We start from the raw sequence: 24899 nt of genomic DNA, 5'->3' as shown, positions 1-24899 counted from the left end.
GTTTGAAGATAGAGAGATGCTATATAGTGTTAGTGACTTTGGAAATACACATCACTCTTTCAAGATAACCCCAGGCCCTTGGACTTGGTAAACTGATCTCTTTATGTACTTCCCAGACAACAACAGGAATGAACACCAAATAATAATGTAAGAGAAAAAAGGTGGAAAGGAGAAAGAGAGAGAAGAAGGAGAGCAATACAGAAGAAGAAAGGAAGGTTATAGTAAAGAAATAGGCTATTCAACTGTTATGGGAAGTCAAAGGGAAAAGATACATTGACACACAGCTGCTCCTCTGAAATAGTGTCAAAGAAATTATTTGACATTCATTTTGTGCTGAATTTCAATAGTATACATTATGATAGAGCAAATGAACTGAAAATAAGAAAGCAGTAACTTAAATTATTTATATAAAAACCGACCTGTGTCAGAGTCCATTTATACACTGTATATAAATGTATTATACAGTACATATGTATATGGACTTCCCAAGTGGCTCAGTAGTAAAGAATCTGCCTGCCAATGCAGGAGATGCAGGTTCGATCTCTGGGCTGGGAAGATCCCCTGGAGGAGGGCATGGCAACCCACTCCAGTATTCTTGCCTGAAAAATCCCATGGACAGAGGAGCCTGGCAGGCTACACAGTCCACTGGGCTGCAAAGAGTTGGGCACCACTGAGGGACTTAAACACCACACATGTATATGTGTATATTAATTTCAAATACCATTATATACATGTTGTTATAAAACCTACAGTTTTTTATACAGAATGAACAATAAAATTCAAACTATTCTAATACTAAAGAGTTTATACAACCACTGAGTACGTTCTAAGAAAATGGTCATTAATTAAAAGAAACATTGATAATTTAAAAAATCACACTAACAATCCTAGAAAGGAAAAACAATCAATGGAATCATCATTCTACTCTAGATGTAAATAAATGTTCACAAGATACAATAAAGACTGAAGTAAAAATATTAAGGTCTTTTCAATGAATGGAAAAAAAGAGCACAGCATTCACTGGATTAAACCACAAAGGTGAGAGCAATAGCAACAGTCACTGGTAAACTGATCTGGGAAGAAATAAAAACAGGTATCTGTCATTTTCATAATAATTTTTCTTAAACACCCAGTATGTAGCAACAAGTTTATCAGAGTCACAGAAATCAGATCTAGTCACTACTAGAATCTCTACTTGCCATTGTTGTTAAAAGTTGCTTTTCCTCCTGGGACTTTACTCCAGGTTTAAGGTGGAGTTGGAAAGAATACAAGATTTTGTGAAGTCTGACAACTGTAAAAGGTAGGCTTCCTACAACCGGTACCTCTTATAACCAGCAGATGGTGCCCTCCATAAATATCAGTACAACCCTTCCAGTACACAGTTAGAGTAAGAAGGGTTTCTTTTTGGCCAGAGATAACTGAAAAAATAATAAGAGCGCGTTCTAAAAGAAAAGAGACAAAATAAATTACGTTATTCTCCTTTAAGTATATAACCTTAAGGCTACATTTACATACTTCCCAACTACTAAAACAAAGTTTTTTTTCCATATAAATGTTACCGCTAACCCAACCATTCAGACTGAATCATTTTTATTAATTCAAAGTAAGTATATTTAATAGTTATTCTTCTATGTTTTGTTAATACAAAGGAATATTAAATGCTTCAGGAAGTCATTTTAGAAAGACCCATTGTGTTCATATTTTTGGTGATGTTTATTTATAAATGATTAAACACACGGCTACTCTCCTGCCTACATTCTTTTCAAGGACCATCATGGAAGAATTAAAAGCCTGAGAACATCTCAACTAGCACCACTTTCTAACTCATAACAAAGTGTTCTGAAAAATCCCTTTAAAGTAGCATTTTATATTAATAATGGTAATATCTCTCATTTATTAAATGATTGGTATTACAGTCCATCGGGTCACAAGAGCTGGAGACAACTAAGCGACTAACAACAACAAAACTTCCCAGGTGGTGGTCAGCTCAACGTCCCATTCACTGAGGGGATAAGATTATGCAGCTTCTCTGTTCACAAACCTCAAGCACACATTCTTATTATAACTCCCACTCTCAGCAGACAGCCTCTACTTCACTGAGAAAACAGAAGCTCTGTCACACAGCAACTCTCCCAGTTTCCCATTACTAAATCTGCTGTGACTGGCCAAAAATTTTGTTCAGGTTTTTCCACACAATCTTACAGAAACCAGAATGAACTACTGGCCAACCCAACACTACAAGTGGACCAAGCCCCTCCTTCCCTTCTGTTAACTAGAAAGTATGTAACCCTCTTCACGTCGAAAACGAATTCCTTTACAAGTGCACAGAATCCCATCCTCTACAGGTTTCTCAGAGACTTCCACTTCATCTGTTCTCTCTTCTTGCTCAGCACCTGTACCCTGTGTCTCCTAGATCCTCCCCCTCAGTGTTCAGTGTAAGCACTCGGTTCCTGGGTGGAAAGAAACTCAGGCAGGAAGGGGAAGAAAAGAAAGTGCAACATGCCTGTTTACTTCCTACATGCCTCTCAAACCACCTTCACAGCCAAGCTCTCCAAACAGTAATCTGCACTTCCTCAGTTCCCGTTTGCTTATCATACTGACCCAATCCTGTTTCCAGCATCCTCCAACACCAGCAATACTGCTTTTGCCACAATCACTGAGGCTGACTTCAAAAATGACAACAGATTTTTCTCTTCCCTCTATCTACAGCCTTGCAATGTGATTTTGTGGCTCCTCTCATCAAGAAGAGTGTTTTTCCAGCACTTGAATTTGAGATGGTCTTATGACTTTGGTCACTAGGACACTGGCAAGCTTAAAAAGTGCTTGTGTTTTGGAATTTATTGACTTGCATTCTTGAAACTCCTCCTAAGAAGAGCACACGCACGGAAGTTATCCCACTGTAAACTGAGACATACACAGAGAGAGATCTCAGTTATACCAAGTATGACCATCATGAAGGAAGCCAGTCCCAGACAAACTTTTGGGTGATCACAGACACACACTTGTAGATGTATGAGCAAGCCCAGGTCAATCAGCTAAGGCTGACCCAGATCAGCAGAACTACCCAATTAAGCCAAACTCAAGCTGCCAACCTGGAGAACTGCAAGAAATGTTGGGTGATTAAAGTCATTAACTTTTGAGGTGATTTGTTATGCAATAATAGCTAACTAAAAGTCATCACTGCCCTCCACACTGCCAAAGAAAACACTTTTCCAATCCTAATTTTATTGATCTGAGTGGTTTAGGACACACAGTGGAGAGCAGACTCCTTTCTGAAACACTCCTTTCCTTTGTTTTCTACTACATTTTACCTTTTCCTGATTTTTCTCCTATTACTAGCAGCTGTCTACTTTGTTTCCTTTTCTTCTATCTAACCTCTAAATATTAATTCACCAAGGCTTAATTCTATTTCCTCTATTCACTTCTTGGTCTACATGTTTTTCTCCCAAGGCTTCTGCCTTAAGCTTTCTTAAAGCCACTCCAAAATACCCCACCAAGAGCTCTCTTCTGAACTCCAATCTACATTTACCACTGCCAACCTAACATTTCTATTTAGGTATTCTCAAATGTATTCTCTTCCCCATGGAATCTTAGGTCCATGAATCAAGGTAAATTGGAAGTAGTCAAACAGGAGATGAGATGGCAAGAGTGAACATCAACATTTTAGGAATCAGTGAGCTAAAATGGACCATAATGGGCGAATTTAATTCAGATGACCATTATATCTACTACTGTGGGCAAGAATCCCTTAGAAGAAATGGAGTGACAATCACAGTCAACAAGAGTCTGAAATGCAGTGCTTGGATGCAGTCTCAAAAATGACAGCATGATCCCTCTTCGTTTCCAAGGCAAACCATTCAATATCACAGTAATCCAAGTCTATGCCTCAATCACTAATGCCAAAGACGCTAAAGTTGAAAGGTTCTGTGATGACCTACAAGACTTTCTAGAACTAACACCCAAAAAAGATGTTCTTTTCATTATAGGGGACTGGAATGCAAAAGCAGGAAGTCAAGAGATACCTGGAGTAACAGGCAAGTTTGGCCCTGGAGTACAAAATGAAGCAGGGCAAAGGCTAATAGAGTTTTGCCAAGAGAACGCACTGGTCATAGCAAACACCCCCTTCCAACAACACAAGAGATGACTCTACACATAGACATCAACAGATGGTAAATACCAAAATCAGATTGATTATATTCCTTGTAGCTGAAGATGGAGAAGCCTTATACAGTCAGCAAAAACAAGACTGGGAGCTAACTGTGGCTCAGATCATGAACTCCTTATTGCCAAATGCAGACTTAAGTTGAAGAAAGCAGGGAAAACCACTGGACCATTCAGGTATGACCTAAACCAAATCCTTTACGATTATACAGTGAAAGTGACAAATAGATCCAAGGGATTAGACGCGATAGAGTAGTTGGCTAGGGGTGAGAAATAATTGACTACAAAGGGACACAAGTGATGTTTGGGGGGCAATGACTAAAAATCATTCACTTGTACACAAAATCAATGTTTTAAAGGAAAGACAAATGAAGGAACAATCCATTCTATCAGAGACAGCAGGGAAAGCGGTCAGCCACACATCACAGGGAGTTAGAATTTAAGCCGTGGCAGACAACACGGAGGCCAAGGGAGGACTCAGGGCAGAGGAAACACGGAGCAATGAGCAGAAGCACAAAGACATGCTGAGTGTGAGAAAAGACAAGTCTGGGCATCTGTGACAAGATATGTGTGTTTCCAAAAATAAAATATAAATCAATGGAACAGGATAAGCCAACACACTTATGGTCAGTTAATCTATGATAAAGAAGGCAAGACCACACAATATTGTAAAGACAGTCTCTGCAACAAATGGTGCTGGAAAAACTGGACAGCCACAGGTTAAAAAAAAATGAAAGTAGATCATTTCTTAACCCTGTATATAAAAATAAGCTCAAAATGGATTAAAGACCTAAATGTGAGAACAGACACTGTAAAACTCCTAAAGGAAAATATAGGCAGAACACTCTCTTACACAGACTCCCCTGATAGCTCAGTTGGTAAAGAATTCGCCTGCAATGCAGGAGACCCCGGTTTGATTCCTGGGTCGGGAAGATCCACTGGAAAAGGCACAGGCTACCCACTCCAGATTTATGTTATTTCTCTAACATAAATCACAGCAATGTCTTTTTCAATCCGTCTTCCAGAATAATGGAAATAAAAGCAAAAATAAACGAATGGGACATACTTAAACTCAGAAGTTTCTGCACAGGAAAGGCAACAATAAGCAAAACGAAGACAACCCACAGACTGGGAGAAAATATTTGCAAATGATGTGACCATAAAGGATCAGTCCCAAAAATTTACAACCAGCTTATGACACTTAATAGCATCAAAACAAACAACCCATTCAAAAAATGGGCAGAAGACCTGAACAGACGTTTCTCCAAAAAGGACATACAGATGGCCGACAGGCAGGCACAGGAAAAGATGTTCAACATCACTATATTAGAGAAACGCAAATCAAAACCACAATGAGCTATCACCGCACACCAATCAAATGGCGTTCATTAAAAAATTCACAAACAACAAATGCTGGAGAGGGTGTGGAGAGAAGAGAACCCTTCTGCACTGTTGGTGGGAATGTAATCTGGTACAGTCACTATGGAGAACAGTATGGAAGGGTTCCTTCAGTTCAGTTCACTCGCTCAGTCATATCCGACTCTTTGCGACTCCATGAATCACAGCACGCCAGGCTTCCCTGTCCATCACCAACTCCCGGAGTTCACTCAGACTCACGTCCATCAAGTCAGTGATGCCATCCAGCCATCTCATCCTTGGTCGTCCCCTTCTCCTCCTGCCCCCAATCTCTCCCAGCATTAGAGTCTTTTCCAATGAGTCAACTCTTCGCATGAGGTGGCCAAAGTACTGGAGCTTCAGCTTTAGCATCGTTCCTTCCAAAGAAATCCCAGGGCTGATCTCCTTCAGAATGGACTGGTTGGATCTCCTTGCAGTCCAAGGGACTCTCAAGAGTCTTCTCCAACACCACAGTTCAAAAGCATCAATTCTTCGGTGCTCAGCCTTCTTCACAGTCCAACTCTCACATCCATACATAACCACTGGAAAAAACCATAGCCTTGACTAGACGGACCTTAGTCGGCAAAGTAATGTCTCTGCTTTTGAATATACTATCTAGGTTGGTCATAACTTTTCTTTCAAGGAGTAAGCGTCTTTTAATTTCATGGCTGAAGTCACCATCTGCAGTGATTTTGGAGCCCCCAAAAATAAAGTGTGACACTGTTTCCACTGTTTCCCCATCTATTTCCCATGAAGTGATGAGACCAGATGCCACGATCTTCATTTTCTGAATGTTGAGCTTTAAGCCAACTTTTTCGCTCTCCTCTTTCACTTTCATCAAGAGGCTTTCTGGCTCCTCTTCACTTTCTGCCATAAGGGTGGTGTCATCTGCATATCTGAGGTGATTGATATTTCTCCCGGCAATCTTGATTCCAGCTTGTGCTTCTTCCAGTCCAGCGTTTCTCATGATGTACTCTGCATAGAAGTTAAATAAGCAGGGTGACAATATACAGCCTTGACGTACTCCTTTTCCTATTTGGAACCAGTCTGTTGTTCCATGTCCAGTTCTAACTGTTGCTTCCTGACCTGCGTATAGGTTTCTCAAGAGGCGGGTCAGGTGGTCTGGTATTCCCATCTCTTTCAGAATTTTCCACAGTTTATTGTGATCCACAAAGTCAAAGGCTCTGGCATACTCAATAAAGCAGAAATAGATGTTTTTCTGGAACTCTCTTGCTTTTTCCATGATCCAGCGGATGTTGGCAACTTGATCTCTGGTTCCTCTGCCTTTTCTAAAACCAGCTTGAACATCAGGGAGTTCACAGTTCATGTATTGCTGAAGCCTGGCTTGGAGAATTCTAAGCATTATTTTCCTAGCATGTGCTGCTGCTGCTGCTGCTAAGTCGCTTCAGTCGTGTCCAACTCTGTGCGATCCCAGAGACAGTAGCCCATCAGGCTCCCCCGTCCCTGGGATTCTCCAGTCAAGAACACTGGAGAGGGCTGCCATTCCCTTCTCCAATGCATGAAAGTGAAAAGTGAAAGTGAAGTCGCTCAGTCGTGTCCAACTCTTAGCGACCCCATGGACTGCAGCCCACCAGGTTCCTCCGTCCACGGGATTTTCCAGGCAAGAGTACTGGAGTGGGGTGCCATTGCCTTCTCCTCCTAGCGTGTGAGATGAGTGCAATTGTGCGGTAGTTGGAGCATTCTTTGGCATTGCCTTTCTTTGGGACTGGAATGAAATCTGACCTTTTCCAGTCCCGTGGCCACTGCTGAGTTTTCCAAATTTGCTGGCATATTGAGTGCAGCTCTTTCACAGCATCATCTTTCAGGATTTGAAATAGCTCCACTGGAATTCCATCACCTCCACTAGCTTTGTTCCTAGCAATGCTTTCTAAGGCCCACTTGACTTCACTTTCCAGGATGTCTGGCTCTAGATTAGTGATCACATCATCATGATTATCTGGGTCATGAAGGTCTTTTTTGTACAGTTCTTCTGTGTATTCTTGCTACCTCTTCTTAATATCTTCTGCTTCTGTTAGGTCCATACCATTTCTGTCCTTTATTGAGCCAATCTTTGCATGAAACGTTCTCTTGGTATCTCTAATTTTCTTGAAGAGATCTCTAGTCTTTCCCATTCTGTTGTTTTCCTCTATTTCTTTGCACTGATCGCTGAAGAAGGCTTTCTTATCTCTTCTTGCTATTCTTTGGAACTCTGCACTCAAATGGGTATATCTTTCCTTTTCTCCTTTGCTTTTCGCTTCTCTTCTTTTCACAGCTATTTGAAGGCCTCCCCAGACAGCCATTTTGCTTTTTTGCATTTCTTTTCCATGGGGATGGTCTTGATCCCTGTCTACTGTACATTGTCACAGACCTCCATCCATAGTTCATCAGGCACTCTATCTATCAGATCTAGGCCCTTAAATCTATTTCTCACTTCCACTGTGTAATCATAAGGGATTTGATTTAGGTCATACCTGAATGGTCTAGCGGTTTTCCCTACTTTCTTCAATTTAAGTCTGAATTTGGTAATAAGGAGTTCATGATCTGAGCCACAGTCAGCTCCTGGTCTTGTTTTTGTTGACTGTATAGAGCTTCTCCATCTTTGGCTGCAAAGAATATAATCAATCTGATTTCGGTGTTGACCATCTGGTGATGTCCATGTGTAGAGTCTTCTCTTGTGTTGTTGGAAGAGGGTGTTTGCTATGACCAGTGCGTTTTCTTGGCAAAACTCTATTAGTCTTTGCCCTGCTTCATTCCGCATTCCAAGGCCAAATTTGCCTGTTTCTCCAGGTGTTTCTTGACTTCCTACTTTTGCATTGCAGTCCCCTATCATGAAAAGGACATCTTTTTTGGGTGTTAGTTCTAGAAGGTCTTGTAGGTCTTCATAGAACTGTTCAACTTGAGCTTCTTCAGCGTTACTGGTTGGGGCATAGACTTGGATAACTGTGATATTGAATGGTTTGCCTTGAGACGAACAGAGATCATCCTGTCGTTTTTGAGATTGCATCCAAGTACTGCAGTTCGGACTCTTTTGTTGACCATGATGGCTACTCCATTTCTTCTAAGGGATTCCTGCCCGCAGTAGCAGATGTAATGGTCATCTGAGTTAAATTCACCCATTCCAGTCCATTTTAGTTCACTGATTGCTCCTAGAATGTCGACGTTCACTCTTGCCATCTCTTGTTTGACCATTTCCAATTTGCCTTGATTCATGGACCTGACATTCCAGGTTCCTATGCAATATTGCTCTTTACAGCATCGGACCTTGATTCTATCACCAGTCACATCCACAACTGGGTATTGTTTTTGCTTTAGCTCCATCCTTTCATTCTTTCTGGAGTTATTTCTCCACTGATCTCCAGTAGCATATTGGGCACCTAATGACCTGGGGAGTTCCTCTTTTGGTATCCTATCATTCTGCCTTTTCATACTGTTCATGGGGTTCTCAAGGCAAGAATACTGAAGTGGCTTGCCATTCCCTTCTCCAGTGGACCACATTCTGTCAGACTTCTCCACCATGACCCGCCCATCTTGGGTTGCTCCGCAGGCATGGCTTGCATTGAGTTTCACTCAATGAAACCAAGGGTTCCTTAAAAAACTAAAAACAGAGCTACATATGATGGTGCAATCGCACTCCTGGGCATATACCCAGAGGAAAACATGATCTGAAAGGATGCATGCACCCCAATTTCACTGAAGCACTGTTTGCAATAGCCAAGACATGGAAGCAACCTAAATGTCCACTGACAGAGGAATGTATAAAGATGTGGTACATATATTCAATGGAATATTACTTGGCCATTTAAAAAAGGGAAAAGAAATAATGCCATTTGCAGCAACATGGATGCAGACTGCCATACTGAGTGAAGGAAGACAGAAATATCGTATGACATCCCTTATATGTGGAAGCTAAAAAGAAATGATACAAATGAACTTACAAAACAGACTCACAGACTTAGACAACAAACTTAGAGTTGTCAAAGGAAAGGGACAGTGAGAGACTTTGGGAAGGTCATGCACGCTGCTATACTGAAAATGGATAACCAACAAAGACCTATTGAACAGCACATGGAACTCTGTTCAACATTATGTGCCAGCCTAAATGGGAGGGGAATCTGGGGGAGAATGGATACATGTATATGCATGGCTAAGTCCCTTTGCTGTTCAGCAAAAACTTCCACAACACTGTTAATCGGCTATACCCCAATACAAAATAAAAAGTTTAAAGTTACCAAAAATAAAAAAAAGTGTTTCCAGAAAAATCTCACATTCTGCAAAATTAACACTTAAAAATAACCACTGTTAAAAGAACATGAGCAAAACAACCACAATCGTAATAAAATACAAGCACAGTAATTATCCACTGGCAACTGTTACCAGCATCATAATCAAATTTCTCAGCCTTAAATCTCAGAGCTCAGGTTTCCCTTTCTAATGCAGGCTCCTGAAGGTACTTACTTCTAACAGGAAACACTGTGGCAGAATTAAAAATGCAATCCAGTGACAGTCTTCAATTTTTTGTTAAAAGTAGAGAAAATAGCCTCACAGATATTTTGCCTACATTCGCAGCTGTACCAGAAGCTTAACAGAAATGATTGGAGATTCTTGATACTATTAATAAATCTTCTGCTTGTAATAAACAGGCAATTTCTCACCTGGATTTTGAGCTTTCTCCTTTTTGCACTGCATCTACAGATCACTCACAGAACATATTTTCCTTCAGAGCACAATAAATCTAAACAATCTTTTTGTCTCACAAAAAGATCTAATATGACTTTAAACATTAATACATGGTATTACATTTTAAGATTTTTTAAAATTTCACTGATATAATTAACATATAGCATTATATTAGTTTCAGGTGTGCAATATAATGATTCAACATATAGACACATTACAAAATGATCACAATAAACCTAGTTAATATCCATCACTATACAAACTTTTTCTTGTGAAGAAAACTTCTAAGACCTACTCTCTTAGAAATTTTTCAAACTTACAATAAGGTGTTAACTTTAGTCACCACGTTGTGCACCCCATGACTTATTTTTTAAGGAAGACTATGCCTTTTCTCTCCCATCCATTCCATCCACCTTCCCCTTCCCAGCTCTGGCAATTTTAAATCTGTTTCTTGAATCTATCAGTTTAAGTTCTGAGTTGATTTCGGATTCCATTAATACATATAGGTGAGTTTACACAATATGTCTTCCTCTGACTTATCCATCCATGTTGCTGCAATGTGAGAATTCCCCTTTTTTGTGGCTGAATAATGTTTCAGGGTCTGTGCATGTGTCTCGCATTTTCTTTAGTCATTCATCCATCAGTGGACATGAATGCTTCCATATCTTGGCTATTGTAACTAATGTTGCAAGGGATGTGGGAGTGCATGTATCTTTTCGAGTTAGTGTTTTCATTTTCTTGGGATAAATATCTAGAAGTGGAAATGCTGATCATAGGTCAGTTCAATCTTTAATTTCCTGAGGAACCTCCAAACTGGCTGCACCAAAATATATTCCCATCAGCAGTGTGTAAGAGGTACTTTTTTCCACATCTTCACCAACATTTCTTGTCTTTCTGATAACAGTCATTCTAACAAGTGTGATCTGATCTCACTGCGATTTTGATTTGCACTGCGGATTTTCAGCTCTTGTCTTCAAACAATGTTAAAATATTATCTTTGGAAGAAAGACTGCCCTTGAATGCTTCCAAACACTGATGTGCTAGAAAATAGACATTTATGACTACTGATACTTCCACATTACACTTAAATCATCCCTCCACCTACCACAGAGCTAATTATGCTACAGAACTATGTGCGACAGCAGAGCAGTGTTAACAGTGATTTAACTGGAACGTGCATGTGTGTATGTGCCTAAGTGCACATACAGGTGAGGAAGATTATAAAAGAAATTGAGACCAGTTAATCTCAGGCTTTCCTATATCCCTGATAAGGAGTTTGTCACCACATAAGGTGGTTATCGTTTTTCTTTGTTCTCTAAAGAATACAAAGAGCAATCACATTTGTATTTTAGAATTCCCAAAGACAAGAGACACACCAACTGGAACATAAAAAGACTACTGGAATATATGAGAGGTTCATAGACATAGCAGGAAGAGAATGAAACATCCAAATAAAGGATATAATAGAAAATAAGAGAGAAGTATGATTTAATGGAAGAAAATGATTAAGACAACAGCAGGCAAACTTTACCCCAGAAGAGACTAGAAACTATCCGGACCCTTTCTCAGACCAAGACATGGATGGTCATTTATCTCCATGGCATCCCTGTGACTTTCCCTAAAGCTCTCCACACCTAAAGAACTCAGAATCAAAACAAAATCTATTTACAAAGAGTTGCTGTGTTCAGTAAGGTGCTCAGTGTAAGAAAAATCAACAATGTCAACTCAGAGAAACCTATACTTTCAATTCAAAACTCAATATATCCTGCCTAAAGCTATATCTACTTCTCTTTAAGACTACAATAAAATGGGCATAAATGTATCATTCATACTGATATTTAAGGGCCATACCACAATGTATGCAGAATAAAGTATAATTATTAATTCTACTTAAAGTGTTAATCATTCAGTTGTGTCCAACTCTTTTGTGACCCCATGGACTGTTGCCTGCCTAACTCCTCTGTCTGTGGGATTTCCTAGGCAAGAATACTGGAGTGGGTTGCCATGCCCTTCTGCAAAGGATGTTCCTGGGTCTCCTGCATTGCAGGCATATTCTTTACCAACCTAGCCATCAGGGAAGCCCCTTACTTCATTAAAAGTAACAGAATGTTCATAATGACAATCAACAAATTTTCTTCAAAAGTTATTCACTTATTGTATTCTAAAATTTTCAGAGAGTAAAATTTTATGTTCTGCTCTTACCATGATGAAGCTTAAAAAAACAACGTTAAGTTATAAACCTTATAGATGAACCATAATGAATAAATTGGGCAATGTTGGGGGAAACTGGAAGATAATTCTGAATGTAAAGTACACCAAAATGTTTAATAAACTGCTCAATAAATTTCTCCTAATGGGAAAACATAAAAAACTATCACAGTACATCAAGTATTTGAAAATATTCCTGACGACATTAATTTTGAAGATATGTACAAGTTCTTGAATCTAGTCTCATTATTAGTTTTCTGAGTGATTAGTTGAATTACGTCTAATAATTCCAAATTATTTATTTGCCCCTTTAGAATATTTTGCAACTGCATCATCCTAACTGGGAAGCTGCTTCTTACTTCATAGGAGAATTTAAAAGATTTTTCTATGGTTAATAGACATAACTGCCAATCATCTACCATATATTCTTCCTGACTAAAATCAACTCAACATTTTGTATCAGTGAAGTCCAAATAAAGATGCTGGGTTTTGTTCTGTGTTTATTTTCCTAAAACAGCTTTACTGAGATATAATTCACATACCATTCAATTCACTCTCCATTTAAACACATTTTGTTTTTTCATTCATCTGTTGATGGACATTTGGGTTTGTTTCCACTGGTAGCTACTGTGAATAATACTGCTGCTGCTGCTGCTAAGTTATTTCAGTCCTGTCCGACTCTGTGCAACACCACAGACGGCAGCCCACCAGGCTCCCCCATCCCTGGGATTCTCTAGGCAAGAACACTGGAGTGGGTTACCATTTCCTTCTCCAATGCATGAAAGTGAAAAGTGAGAGTGAAGTCGCTCAGTCGTGTCCAACTCTTAATGACGCCATGGACTGCAGCCCACCAGGCTCCTCCATCCATGGATTTTCCAGGCAGGGGTACTGGAGAGGGGTGCCACTGCCTTCTCCAATAATACTGCTATGAACATGCATGTACAAATATCTCTTCAAGACCCTGGTTTCAATTCTTTATGGTATATACTTAGGATTTTATGGATTCTTTCCAATCCACAGATTCTAGAGAAATGTCTGTTCATGTCCTTTCCCCAATTTTTAAATTGCTTGTTCTTTTATTGTGGAGCTTGAAAAGTCCTTTAAACATTCTGGGTATCAGATATCCAGAAAATCTGGAAGTCCATATCAGATACGATTTGCAAGGTTTTTTCTCCCATTATGTAGCCTGTCTTTCACTTTCTTGATAATGTCCTTTGAGGCACAAAAGTTTCTAAGTTTTATGTAGTGAAACCAATCCATTTTTTTCTTTTATTCCTCATGCTTGCTGTTATCATATCTAAAAATCTAATATCAAACCTCCAAAGTCATGAAATGTTACTCCTATATTTTCCTCTGAGCATTTATGGTTTTAGTTGTTTAGGTCATTGATCCACTTTGAATTTATTTTTATGTATTGTTTGAGATGGAATCCAACTTCACTCTTTTCCATGTAGAAATCCACCTAGCTGCTCCAGTATCATCTGTTGAAGACTACCTTTTCCTGTTTATTTGGTGCTTTTTTTTTTATTGAAGTATAACTGACTGACAAGGCTATGTTAGTTTCAGGTGTACAGAAAGTGATTCAGATATATCTACTTATGTGTATGTTCTAAGTCACTTCAGCTGTGTTCAACTCTTTGCAATCCTATAGACTGTAGCACTAATTAAGATGACTCTGTCCATGGGATTCTCCAGGTAAGACAGAGTACTGGAATGCATTGCCATGACTTCCTCCAGGGGATCTTTCTGACCCAGAACCGTCTCTTATGGCTCCTGAATTGGCAGGCAGGTTCTTTACTACTAGCACCACCTGGGAAGCTCATGTATAAGAATACACACACATATATACTTGTTCAGATTCTTTTCCATTATAGATAATTACAACATACCAAATATAGTTCCCTGTGCTACACTGCAGGTTCCTATTGCTTATTTCATATATAGTATACTTATATTTATAAATTCCAAGCTCCAAATTTATCCCCTCTCTCTTGTAGTTTCCCCTCTGTTGTTCAGTTTCTCAGCTGTGTATGACTCTTTGTGATCCCATGAATTACAGCATGCCAGGCTTCCCTGTTCTTCACTATCTCCCAGACTTTGCTCAAATTCACGTCCACTGAGTTGGTGATGCTATCCAACAGCGTCCCCTGCTGCCCCATTCTCCCCTAGCCCTCAATCTCTCCCAGTTAGGATCTTTTCTAACGCGTCAGCTCTTTGCATCAGGCGGCCAAAGTGCTGGAGCTTCAGCTTCAGCATCAGTTCTTCCAATGAATATTCAGGGCTGATTTCCTTTAGAATTGACTTGTTCGATCTTCTTACAGTCCAAGGGACTCTCAAGAGTCTTCTCCAATATCACAATTCAAAAGCATCAATTCTTCAGCGTTCAGCCTTCTTTATGGTCCAACTCTCACATCCGTACATTACTGGAAAAACCACAGCTTTGACTACATGGACCTATGTCAGCAAAATGATGTCTCTGCTTTTTAATATGCTGCCCAGGTTTGTTATAGCTTTTCTTCCAAGGAGCAAGCATCTTTTAATTTCATGGCTGCAGTAAACATCCGCAGTGATTTGGGAGTCCAAGAATATAAAATCTGTCACTGTTTTCATTTTTTTCCCCATCTGCTTACCATGAAGTGATGGAACCAGATGCTGTGATCTTAGTTTTTTAAGTGCTTAGTTTTAAGCCAGCTTTTTGACTCTCCTTTTTCACCCTCATCAAGAGGTCTTTAGTTCCTCTTCACTTTCTGCCATTAGGATAGTATCATCTGTGTATCTGAGGCAGTTGATATTTCTCCCAGCAATCTTGATTTCAGTTTGTGATTCATCCAGCTCAGCATTTCGCACCATATATTCTGCATAGAAGTTAAATAAGCAGAGTGACAATATACAGCTTTAATGTATTTCTTTTCCCATTTTGAACCAATCAGTTGTTCCATGTCAATTTCTAACTGTTGCTTCCTGACCTGCATATAGGTTTCTCAGGAGACAGGTAAGGTGGCCTGGTATTCCCATCTCTTTAAGAACTTTTCACAGTTAATTGTGATCCAGAGTCAAAGGTTTCAGTGTAGTCAATGAAACAGACATTTTTCTGGAATTCCCTTGCTTTTTCTAAGATCCAACAGATGTTGGCAATTTGATCTCTGGTTCCTCTGCCTTTTTTAAATCTAGCTTGTTATCTGGAAATTCTTGGTTCACATACTGCTGAAGTCTAGCTTGAAGGATTCTGAGCATTACCTTGCTAGCTAGCATGTGAAATGAGTGCAATTGTGCAGTAGCTCATTCTTTGGCACTGAAATGAATACTGACTTTTCCCAGTCCTGTGGCCACTGCTGAAATTTCCAAATTTGATGAAATACTGGGTGCAGCACTTTTATATTATCTTTTAGGATTTGAAATAACTCAGCTTGAATTCCATCACCTCCACTAGCTTTGTTCATAGTAATGGTTTCCAGATGGCGCTAGTGGTCAAGAACCAGCCTGCCAAACAGGAGACATTAAGACATAAGAGCAATGTGTCTGGGTAAAATCCCCTGGAGGAGGGCAGGGCAAACCACTCCAATATTCTTGCCTAGAGAATCCCGTGGACAGAGGAGCCTGGCAGGCTACAGTCCATAGAGCTGCAAAGAGTTGGACATGACTGAAGCAACTTAGCATGCATGTAACGCTTCCTAAGGCCTACTTGACTTCACACTCCAGGTCATCTGGCTCTAGGTGAGTGACCACACCATCATGGTTGTTTGAATCATTAAGACCTTTTTATATAGTTCTTCTGTATGTTCATGCCATGTTCTGTGGAGAGTTTTGACAAAACATGGGTCACTGGAGAAGGGAATGGCAAACCACTCCAGTATTCTTGCCTCAAGAACTCCATGAACAGTATGAAAAGTTACTCAATTATTTACTTGAAAATTAATTTTTAACCTTTTTTAAAAAACATTTTCTCAGAAAAACAAATTTGCAACAGGAAGAATGTCAATACAGTAAATGGTTTTACTACCTTTTACTTTGAAAGACACTTCAATCCCGTGGCAAATACACATTTTCTTCCACTGAAAGGGTTAAAAACTCACAGAAAATGAACTATATTTTTTAAATACCGATCAGAAATAAACTTTAAAATAAAGACTGTCTTCTGAGATGCGAACAGACAACCCAGTAGACTAGCCTTGTACAAATATCTATTATCCCACAAAGATGGTTGATTTTCAGTCTTCTAAGTAGAAAGTAACTATCTGCTTAAATGCTATACAACTGTAAAGTGCTACACCTACAGTTACCAAACTGTGCACCAAGACATCTCAGAACACCCTGGACTTCATAGCAAATTCACAGATGTTGTTGGATATTTTTAATTACCAAGGAGAACATAGCAACTGTTAACAGCTGTCAGACACCAAGTGAAGCACCAGCTCAAAGGAGTTCCATCTCAACATGGAATGATCTTTCTACACCCCTTTTGATGGTTACCATGTATCTTTGAGAAACTGGGTTTAGGCAGTTGATGTGATAAAAAGTACTGCATGGAAATCAATGTAAAACAGGAAATGCAGGTGGCAGTGTCTAATTCTAAGACTTCAGAACTTACACGTGCCCAAAAGGCACACATTGAAAATAAGAATAAACCTTTAAATCTTTTTCAGTGGAGTTTTTGATTTTACAGTGGTCAATGCATAAGAACATTTCCCTCTCCTCTTCCCCAAATCAATTAATACGGCCAAATAAATAAAAACTATGGGAAAAAACTATAGCAGTGTTAGCAATTAGAAGATCACTGACAATGCTGATAGTCAACACAAGTAAAACCAGGTCGCAATAAACCACTCAGACTCAGAATTAGGGGATGGGGAGCTGAATGAAGATAGGAAGACAGAAGCTCCTTAGGTCTGCGCCATCACTATTAACAAACAAGCAAACAGAATCTTCCAATAGCATACTCTTACCACTGCTGCTGCTGCTGCTATTCACCTCAGTAGCGTCCGACTCTGTGCAACCCCATAGACGGGAGACCATCAGGCTTCCCCGCCCCTGGGATTCTCCAGGCAAGAACACTGGAGAGGGCTGCCATTTCCTTCTCCAATGCATGAAAGTGAAAAGCGAAAGTGAAGTCGCTCAGTCATGTCTGACCCTCAGCGACCCCATGGACTGCAGCCTTCTAGGCTCCCCCATCCATGGGATTTTCCAGGCAAGAGTACTGGAGTGGGGTGCCATTGCCTTCTCTGACTCTTACCACTACAGCAACTCTTTTCCTAATTCCTGCTAATAACCTCAGGTCAAAAAACACAGCAAACAGGATTTTGAAAGTTCACCAGAAACCAAAACAAAATTAAGATAGGTAAAGACTACATCTGAGCCTTCCTGACTTGTAGATTGCAAGATAAAACAAGTTGGGATTTTGTGACACAAATGCTCTCTCGGCCATCTGTTTTGTTCACAGGAGACACAAGCCTTACTGGTGTGCTCCTAGCCCACACACCCTAAAAATAATCCTACTTTTAAAAGCCTGTCTCAGTTGATTTACCATACCAGAGATAACACACAGATAAAGAACTACAGCTACCCATTCCCTTAGAAGGACCCATCTGGAGAAAGTGACCCTAAATCATACAATAGCTAAAGAAGCCCACACCTGCTATCAATAATGACTAATTTAGAATTTCATTTACAACTATAACTGCATAAAGAAAAATCAACAAGCACATCAGAAGACTCAAGGAGTCCAAAAGAGGTACACAAAATAAGAATCAGAGCACAAGGCTACATAAAATAAAGTCAATACAAAAAGACACAACAGAAACACATTTTAAAATCTTCATTAATTTTAATGAAATTATTCAATGTATTCAAATAAAGGTGGGTAGGTTTGTACATACAATAAGTAAAGTAAGCTGGAATGAAAAGTAGCAACAGTGAAATGAACATTCTAGTGACTTGAGAGCAGGACAGTTCAACCTGGAAGGGATGAAGGGAGAGAGAACTAAGTATCACCAGAAGCAGTGAAAAGCCCAACTGAGAAAACTGAACATCCATATCCAGTAGTATAGTCAGTGTATTATGAAAAGCCCAACTGATCCAGCAGAAAACTGTTATCATACTGCTGAACACACACCAAGAAAAATCTATAAGGACATTTCCGTACTCCATCACTTCCATCAGTTCAATTCAGTTCAGTCGCTCAATCGTGTCCGACTCTTTGCGACCCCAAGAATCGCAGCACGCCAGGCCTCCCTGTCCATCACCAACTCCCAGAGTTCACTCAGACTCACGTCCATCGAGTCTGTGACGCCATCCAGCCATCTCATCCTCGGTCGTCCCCTTCTCCTCCTGCCCCCAATCCCTCCCAGCATCAGAGTCTTTTCCAATGAGTCAACTCTTCGTATGAGGTGGCCAAAGTACTGGAGCTTCAGCTTTAGCATCATTCCTTCCAAAGAAATCCCAGAGCTGATCTCCTTCAGAATTGACTGGTTGGATCTCCTTGCAGTCCAAGGGACCCTCAAGAGTCTTCTCCAATACCACAGTCCAAAAGCATCAATTCTTCAGTGCTCAGCCTTCTTCACAGTCCAACTCTCACATCCATACATGACCACTGGAAAAACCATAGCCTTGACTAGACGGACCTTAGTCGGCAAAGTAATGTCTCTGCTTTTGAATATACTATCTAGGTTGGTCATAACTTTTCTTTCAAGGAGTAAGCGTCTTTTAATTTCATGGCTGAAGTCACCATCTGCAGTGATTTTGGAGCCCAAAAAAATCAAGTCTGACACTGTTTCCACTGTTTCCCCATCTATTTCCCATGAAGTGATGGGACCAGATGCCATGATCTTCGTTTTCTGAACGTTGAACTTTAAGCCAACTTTTTCGCTCTCCTCTTTCACTTTCATCAAGAGGCTTTCTGGCTCCTCTTCACTTTCTGCCATAAGGGTGATGTCATCTGCATATTTGAGGTTATTGATATTTCTCCTGGCAATCTTGATTCCAGCTTGTGTTTCTTCCAGTCCAGCATTTCTCATGATGTACTCTGCATAGAAGTTAAATAAGCAGGGTGACAATATACAACCTTGACGTGCTCCTTTTCCTATTTGGAACCAGTCTGTTGTTCCACGTCCAGTTCTAACTGTTGCTTCCTGACCTGCATATAGGTTTCTCAAGAGGCAGGTCAGGTGGTCTGGTATTCCCATCTCTTTCAGAATTTTCCACAGTTTACTGTGATCTGCACAGTCAAAGGCTTCTGCATAGTCAATAAAGCAGAAATAGATGTTTTTCTGGAGCTCTCTTGCTTTTTCCATGATCCAGCATGTTGGCAATTTGATCTCTGGTTCCTCTGCCTTTTCTAAAACCAGCTTGAACATCAGGGAGTTTACGGTTCACGTATTGCTGAAGCCTGGCTTGGAGAATTTTGAGCATTACTTTACTAGCATGTGAGATGAGTGCAATTGTGCGGTAGTTTGAGCATTCTTACAAGACCTTTTAGATCTAACAGCCAAAAAAGATGTCCTTTTCATTACAGGGGACTGGAATGCAAAAGTAGGAAGTCAAGAAACACCGGGAGTAACAGGCAAATTTGGCCTTGGAATGCGGAATGAAGCAGGGCAAAGACTAATAGAGTTTTGCCAAGAAAATGCACTGGTCATAGCAAACACCCTCGTCCAACAACGCAAGAGAAGACTCTACACATGGACATCATCAGATGGTCAACACCGAAATCAGATTGATTATATTCTTTGCAGCCAAAGATGGAGAAGCTCTATACAGTCAACAAAAACAAGACCAGGAGCTGACTGTGGCTCAGATCATGAACTCCTTATTACCAAATTCAGGCTCAAATTGAAGAAAGTAGGGAAAACCGCTAGACCATGACTTCCATACTCCCTACCTATCCAACCCCGTAACAACAGTATACTGACACTTGGGCAGTAAGCAGTATGCACATGCAGAGGCCAGAGAGTAAACGTCTCTATCAGCAATGCACCACCTAGAAGGAAAGCTGAGCCTGAAAGTCATCCTTAAAGTTCCCAGGGCATAAATCCTGTTATCTGAGCAGATACAAAAACCAATCTTCTGTGGGTTCAAAAAAACCTTCTCAGTGTATTCTCCCAAATCTTCCACATACTAAGCTCAACAAAACATGAGTCGTACTCAAGGATCAACAAACACACAAGGAAAAGAACATCACTGAGAGACTGAAGCACCACTGAATTCAGATATCAAAATTTAATCAACAAAAGGTAAAATATAGCTGAAATATTTAAGAAATGTTTCTAAACAAAATTATAAAATATGATAACAGAAAAAGGATGCTGAAAATAACCAGAAAGACTAGGGTGGGGAAAGAAAACAAAAAAATGTAATGAAAAGTAATGGCTTATTTCAAACTCTCAATTGACCAGTTAAAGATGGATGTGTTTTAGAAGGCAGCTATATATATCACAGCGCTTGTACAACAGAAGTTTCTGCAATGGAAATGTTCTGTATCTCCAATGTCCAACATGACAACTACTAGCTACAATTAACACTTGAAATGTGACTATTAAGTCTAAGAAACTGGATTTTTAATTTTATTTAATTATCATTAATTTACATTCAAACTTCCAAAAGTGGCTAGTGAGTACTACATTGGACAGTGTAGCTACATTATGACCAAAATGGGTTTTTCCTAATAATGCAAGGTTTTGGTTTATACCCAGAAAAATCTATCAACATAATTTACAATATCAAGATGCTGAAGAAAGAAAGAAACTTATCTCAACACATGCAGGAATCAATACCCATTTGTTAAAGATACAAGAAAATATGCTTACGAACAAAGGTATTCTACTAAAAACCAGAACCAAACATCATTCTTAACGGAGAAACATCCTCTAAAGCCAGAAACAGTAGTAACTCCTCTACCACTCGTCCTTCATGCGTGCTTAGTCGTGTCCAGCTCTTTGCGGTCCCATGGACAGGAGCCTGGCAGGCAAGAATTTTCCGGGCAAGAATGCTGGAGTGAGCTGCCATTTCCTCCTCCAGAGGATCTTCCCGATCCAAGGATAGAACCAGCATCTCCCATACTGGCAGGCAGATTCTTTATCACTAAGCCACCCAGGAAATCACTGGAAATCACTACTCCTCTTTAATATTTACCTGAAGATTCTATCTAGTACATTAAGAAAAGGAAACCAATTCTCATTATTTGCTGCATAGAAACTCATAAATAGCAAAATATTAAAAACTAATAGTATGCAAAATCTACTGCATTTCCATATACCAGTCAAAGCAACTGAAAATGTAAATTAAAATAAAAAAGCGTATCTCAAGGTATACCTTTAAGATATAATGAAACATATTTAATAAAGAACTATATGATGAAAACTCTAAAACCTTACTAAAAAACATTATATAAAATCTAAATGCTTATAAAGATGTACTATGTTCAAATCATTAACATGTTTGATATCAAAGATGTCAATTTTCCCCCAAAGTGAAAGTGAAGTTGCTCAGTCGTGTCCAACTGTTTGCGACCCCATGGACTGTAGCCTACCAGGCTCCTCAGTCCATGGAATTTTCCAGTCAAGAGTACTGGAGTGGGTTGCCACTTCCTTCTCCAGAGGATCTTCCTGACCCAGGGATCGAACCTGGGTCTCCCGCATTGCAGACAGACGTTTTTACCGGCCGAGCCACCAATCATTACATTAACATGTTTGATATCAAAGATGTCAATTTTCCCCCAAAGTATCTTATAAATAATGCAAGAGAGCAACTGAAAGACTTTAGCACTAGATTTAAAAATTATTTGTATGTGTGAAAAGCCAAAACACATGTGAAGAAGTGGGGGGAATTTGCTCCAACAGAAAGCAAAAGTTTTTATGGTGAGGACAGACAAACAGATTTTGGAACAGAAGTGAGTCCAAAAATAAACCAATACACATACGGTAACTTGACTGTGACAGTTAGTTTTGCAATCAATACAGAAAAGGTGTACCCTTTAATGAAAGAATCTGAATATTCATAAAGAAAAAAATGGATTTCAACCTCTTTCCCACTACTGATGGGAGAAAAAAGAAAAACAAAAGGAATTCAGTGAAATGAAAGGAAAAGACAAAGGTTTTAAGACAAGAGACATGCTTTTATTACCCCTGATGGAATGATTTCTTAAACCAAGTTAATATAATACAGAAATCATGAAATAAAAAATTGATAAGCTTTCAGTTCAGTTCAGTCACTCAACTGTGTCCAACTATTTGCAACCCCATGGACTACAGCACAGCAGGCCTCCCTGCCAATCACCAACTCCTAGAGTTTACTCAAACTCATGTCAATTGAGTCAGCGATGCCATCCAACCACCTCATCTTCTGTGTCCCTTTTATCCTCTCGCCTTCAGTCTTTCTCAGCATCAGAGTCTTTTCAAATGAGTCAGTTCTTCGCATCAGGTGGCCAAAGTATTGGAATTTCAACTCTGCATCAGTCCCTTCAATGAATATTCTGGATATATTTGTATCCAATGAATATGACTTCCTTTAGGATGGACTGGTTGGACCTCCTTGCTTTCCAAAGCACTCTCAAGAGTCTTCTCCAACACCACAGTTCAAAAGCATCAATTCTTCGGCACTCAGTTCTCTTTATAGTCCAACTCTCACATCCACACATGACTACTGGAAAAACCATAGCTTTGACTAAACGGATCTTTGCTAGCAAAGTAATGTCTCTGCTTTTTAATATGCTCTCTAGGTTGGTCATAACTTTTCTTTCAAGGAGCAAGCATCTTTTACTTTCATGGCTACAATTACCATCTGCAGTGATTTTGGAGCCCCCCAAAATAAAGTCTTTCACCGTTACCACTGTATCCTCATCTATTTGCCATGAAGTGATGGGACCAGAAGCCATGATCTTCAACCAGAAAGTTGAGTTTTAAGCCAACTTTTTCACTCTCCTCTTTCACTTTAATCAAGAGGCTTGATAAGCTTTAGTTCATTAAAATACCTCAATATGGGAGAATATATTTACAACTCAACTTTTTTTTTAAAGCTAGTAACCAGAATATATACAAAGAATGCCTGTCAATATGGAGGAAAAACACAACCCAACAGAAACAAAAAGTCACTATCAGGTGCATTACAAAAGAGGGGAAAATACCCATTAAACATTTGACAAGTATTCCCTCTCTTCTTTGTAATGAGAAAATAAAAATTAAGACCAAGTAAGGAAGGATTTTGACACATAGTTCAGTTCAGTCACTCAGTCATGTCCAACTCTTTGCGACCCTATGCAGTATGCGACACATACTGAACCAGCAAAAATTCAGACAGGTAATAATGCCATTATTAAACCAGATGCTAGCAAGGGAATGAAACTGCCACAGTTGCTTTAAACTACTCTTATTTAATCCTTGAGATTCAGTAGGGCCCAGCCTCCTCCCAAGCACAGCTAACAAACCTGAGCTCCACTTGAAAAAAGAAACCAACAACACTGTTTCCCACACTGGCCCCTTCCTTTCCAATGCACATGATTTTCAAATTTTGTAACTCTTATTTATCTCATATTTTTATACTGCCAAGACACCCAAACAATGTGGGCATGTGCCTGCCTCCTCTACGACCATTACACTCCTCTTTGATAATGAAGCTGCAATGAATTCAAGGTAGTAGTCATTTTTGTTGCTGTTCAGTCTCTCAGTCGTGTTTGACTTTTTGTGACCCCATGGACTGCAGCATGCCAGGCCTCCCTGTCCATCACCAATTTTCAGAGCTTGCTCAAACTCATGTCCATCGAGTCAGTGATGCCATTCAACCATCCCATCCTCTGTCATCCACTTCTCTCGCCTTCCGTCTTTCCCAGCATCAGGGTCTTTTCTAATAAGCCGGCTCTTTGCATCATGTGGCCAAAGAACTGGGGCTTCAGCATCCAACTCAATTACATAGACCCCAACTGGCCAAGATAACCCCAAATAACTCCACCTCTCTGGAGAGTTAATAAACCATTTACAGTACAACAGATTTAAACTGATAGTTCAGTTCAGTCACTCAGTTGTGTCTGACTCTTTGCGACCCCATGAATCACAGCACCCCAGGCATCCCTGTCCATCAGCAACTCCCGGAGTTTACCCAAACTCCTGTGCATCGAGTCAGTGATGCCATCCAGCCATCTCATCCTCTGTCGTCCCCTTCTCCTCCCGCCTTCAATCTTTCCCAGCATCAGAGTCTTTTCCAATAAGTCAGTTCTCCACATCAGGCGGCAAAAGGACTGGTGCTTCAGCATCAATCCTTCCAATGAACATTCAGGACCAATTTCCTTTAGGATGGACTGGTTTGATCTCCCTGCAGTTCAAGGGACTCTCAAGAGTCTTCTCCAACACCATAGGTTCAAAAGCATCAATTCTTAAGTGCTCAGCCTTCTTTATGGTCCAACTCTCACATTCATATACAACTACTGGAAAAAGTATAGCTTTGACTAGACAGACCTTTGTCAGTAATATCTCTAC

At 39.9% G+C, this 24899-nt stretch overlaps 1 protein-coding gene across 5 annotated transcripts in view; it reads right to left on the bottom strand.

Annotated features, from left to right (window-relative positions):
- The window catches only part of PDS5B (PDS5 cohesin associated factor B), a 173929-nt gene that overhangs the window by 116911 nt on the left and 32119 nt on the right, over positions 1–24899 (bottom strand). The window lies entirely within an intron of this gene.

Source organism: Capra hircus, chromosome 12 (genome assembly GCF_001704415.2).
Source record: "Capra hircus breed San Clemente chromosome 12, ASM170441v1, whole genome shotgun sequence".
Taxonomy (NCBI): domain Eukaryota; kingdom Metazoa; phylum Chordata; class Mammalia; order Artiodactyla; family Bovidae; genus Capra; species Capra hircus.
Note: the sequence above shows the minus strand (reverse complement) of the source record. Positions and strands in the feature narration are given on the sequence as shown.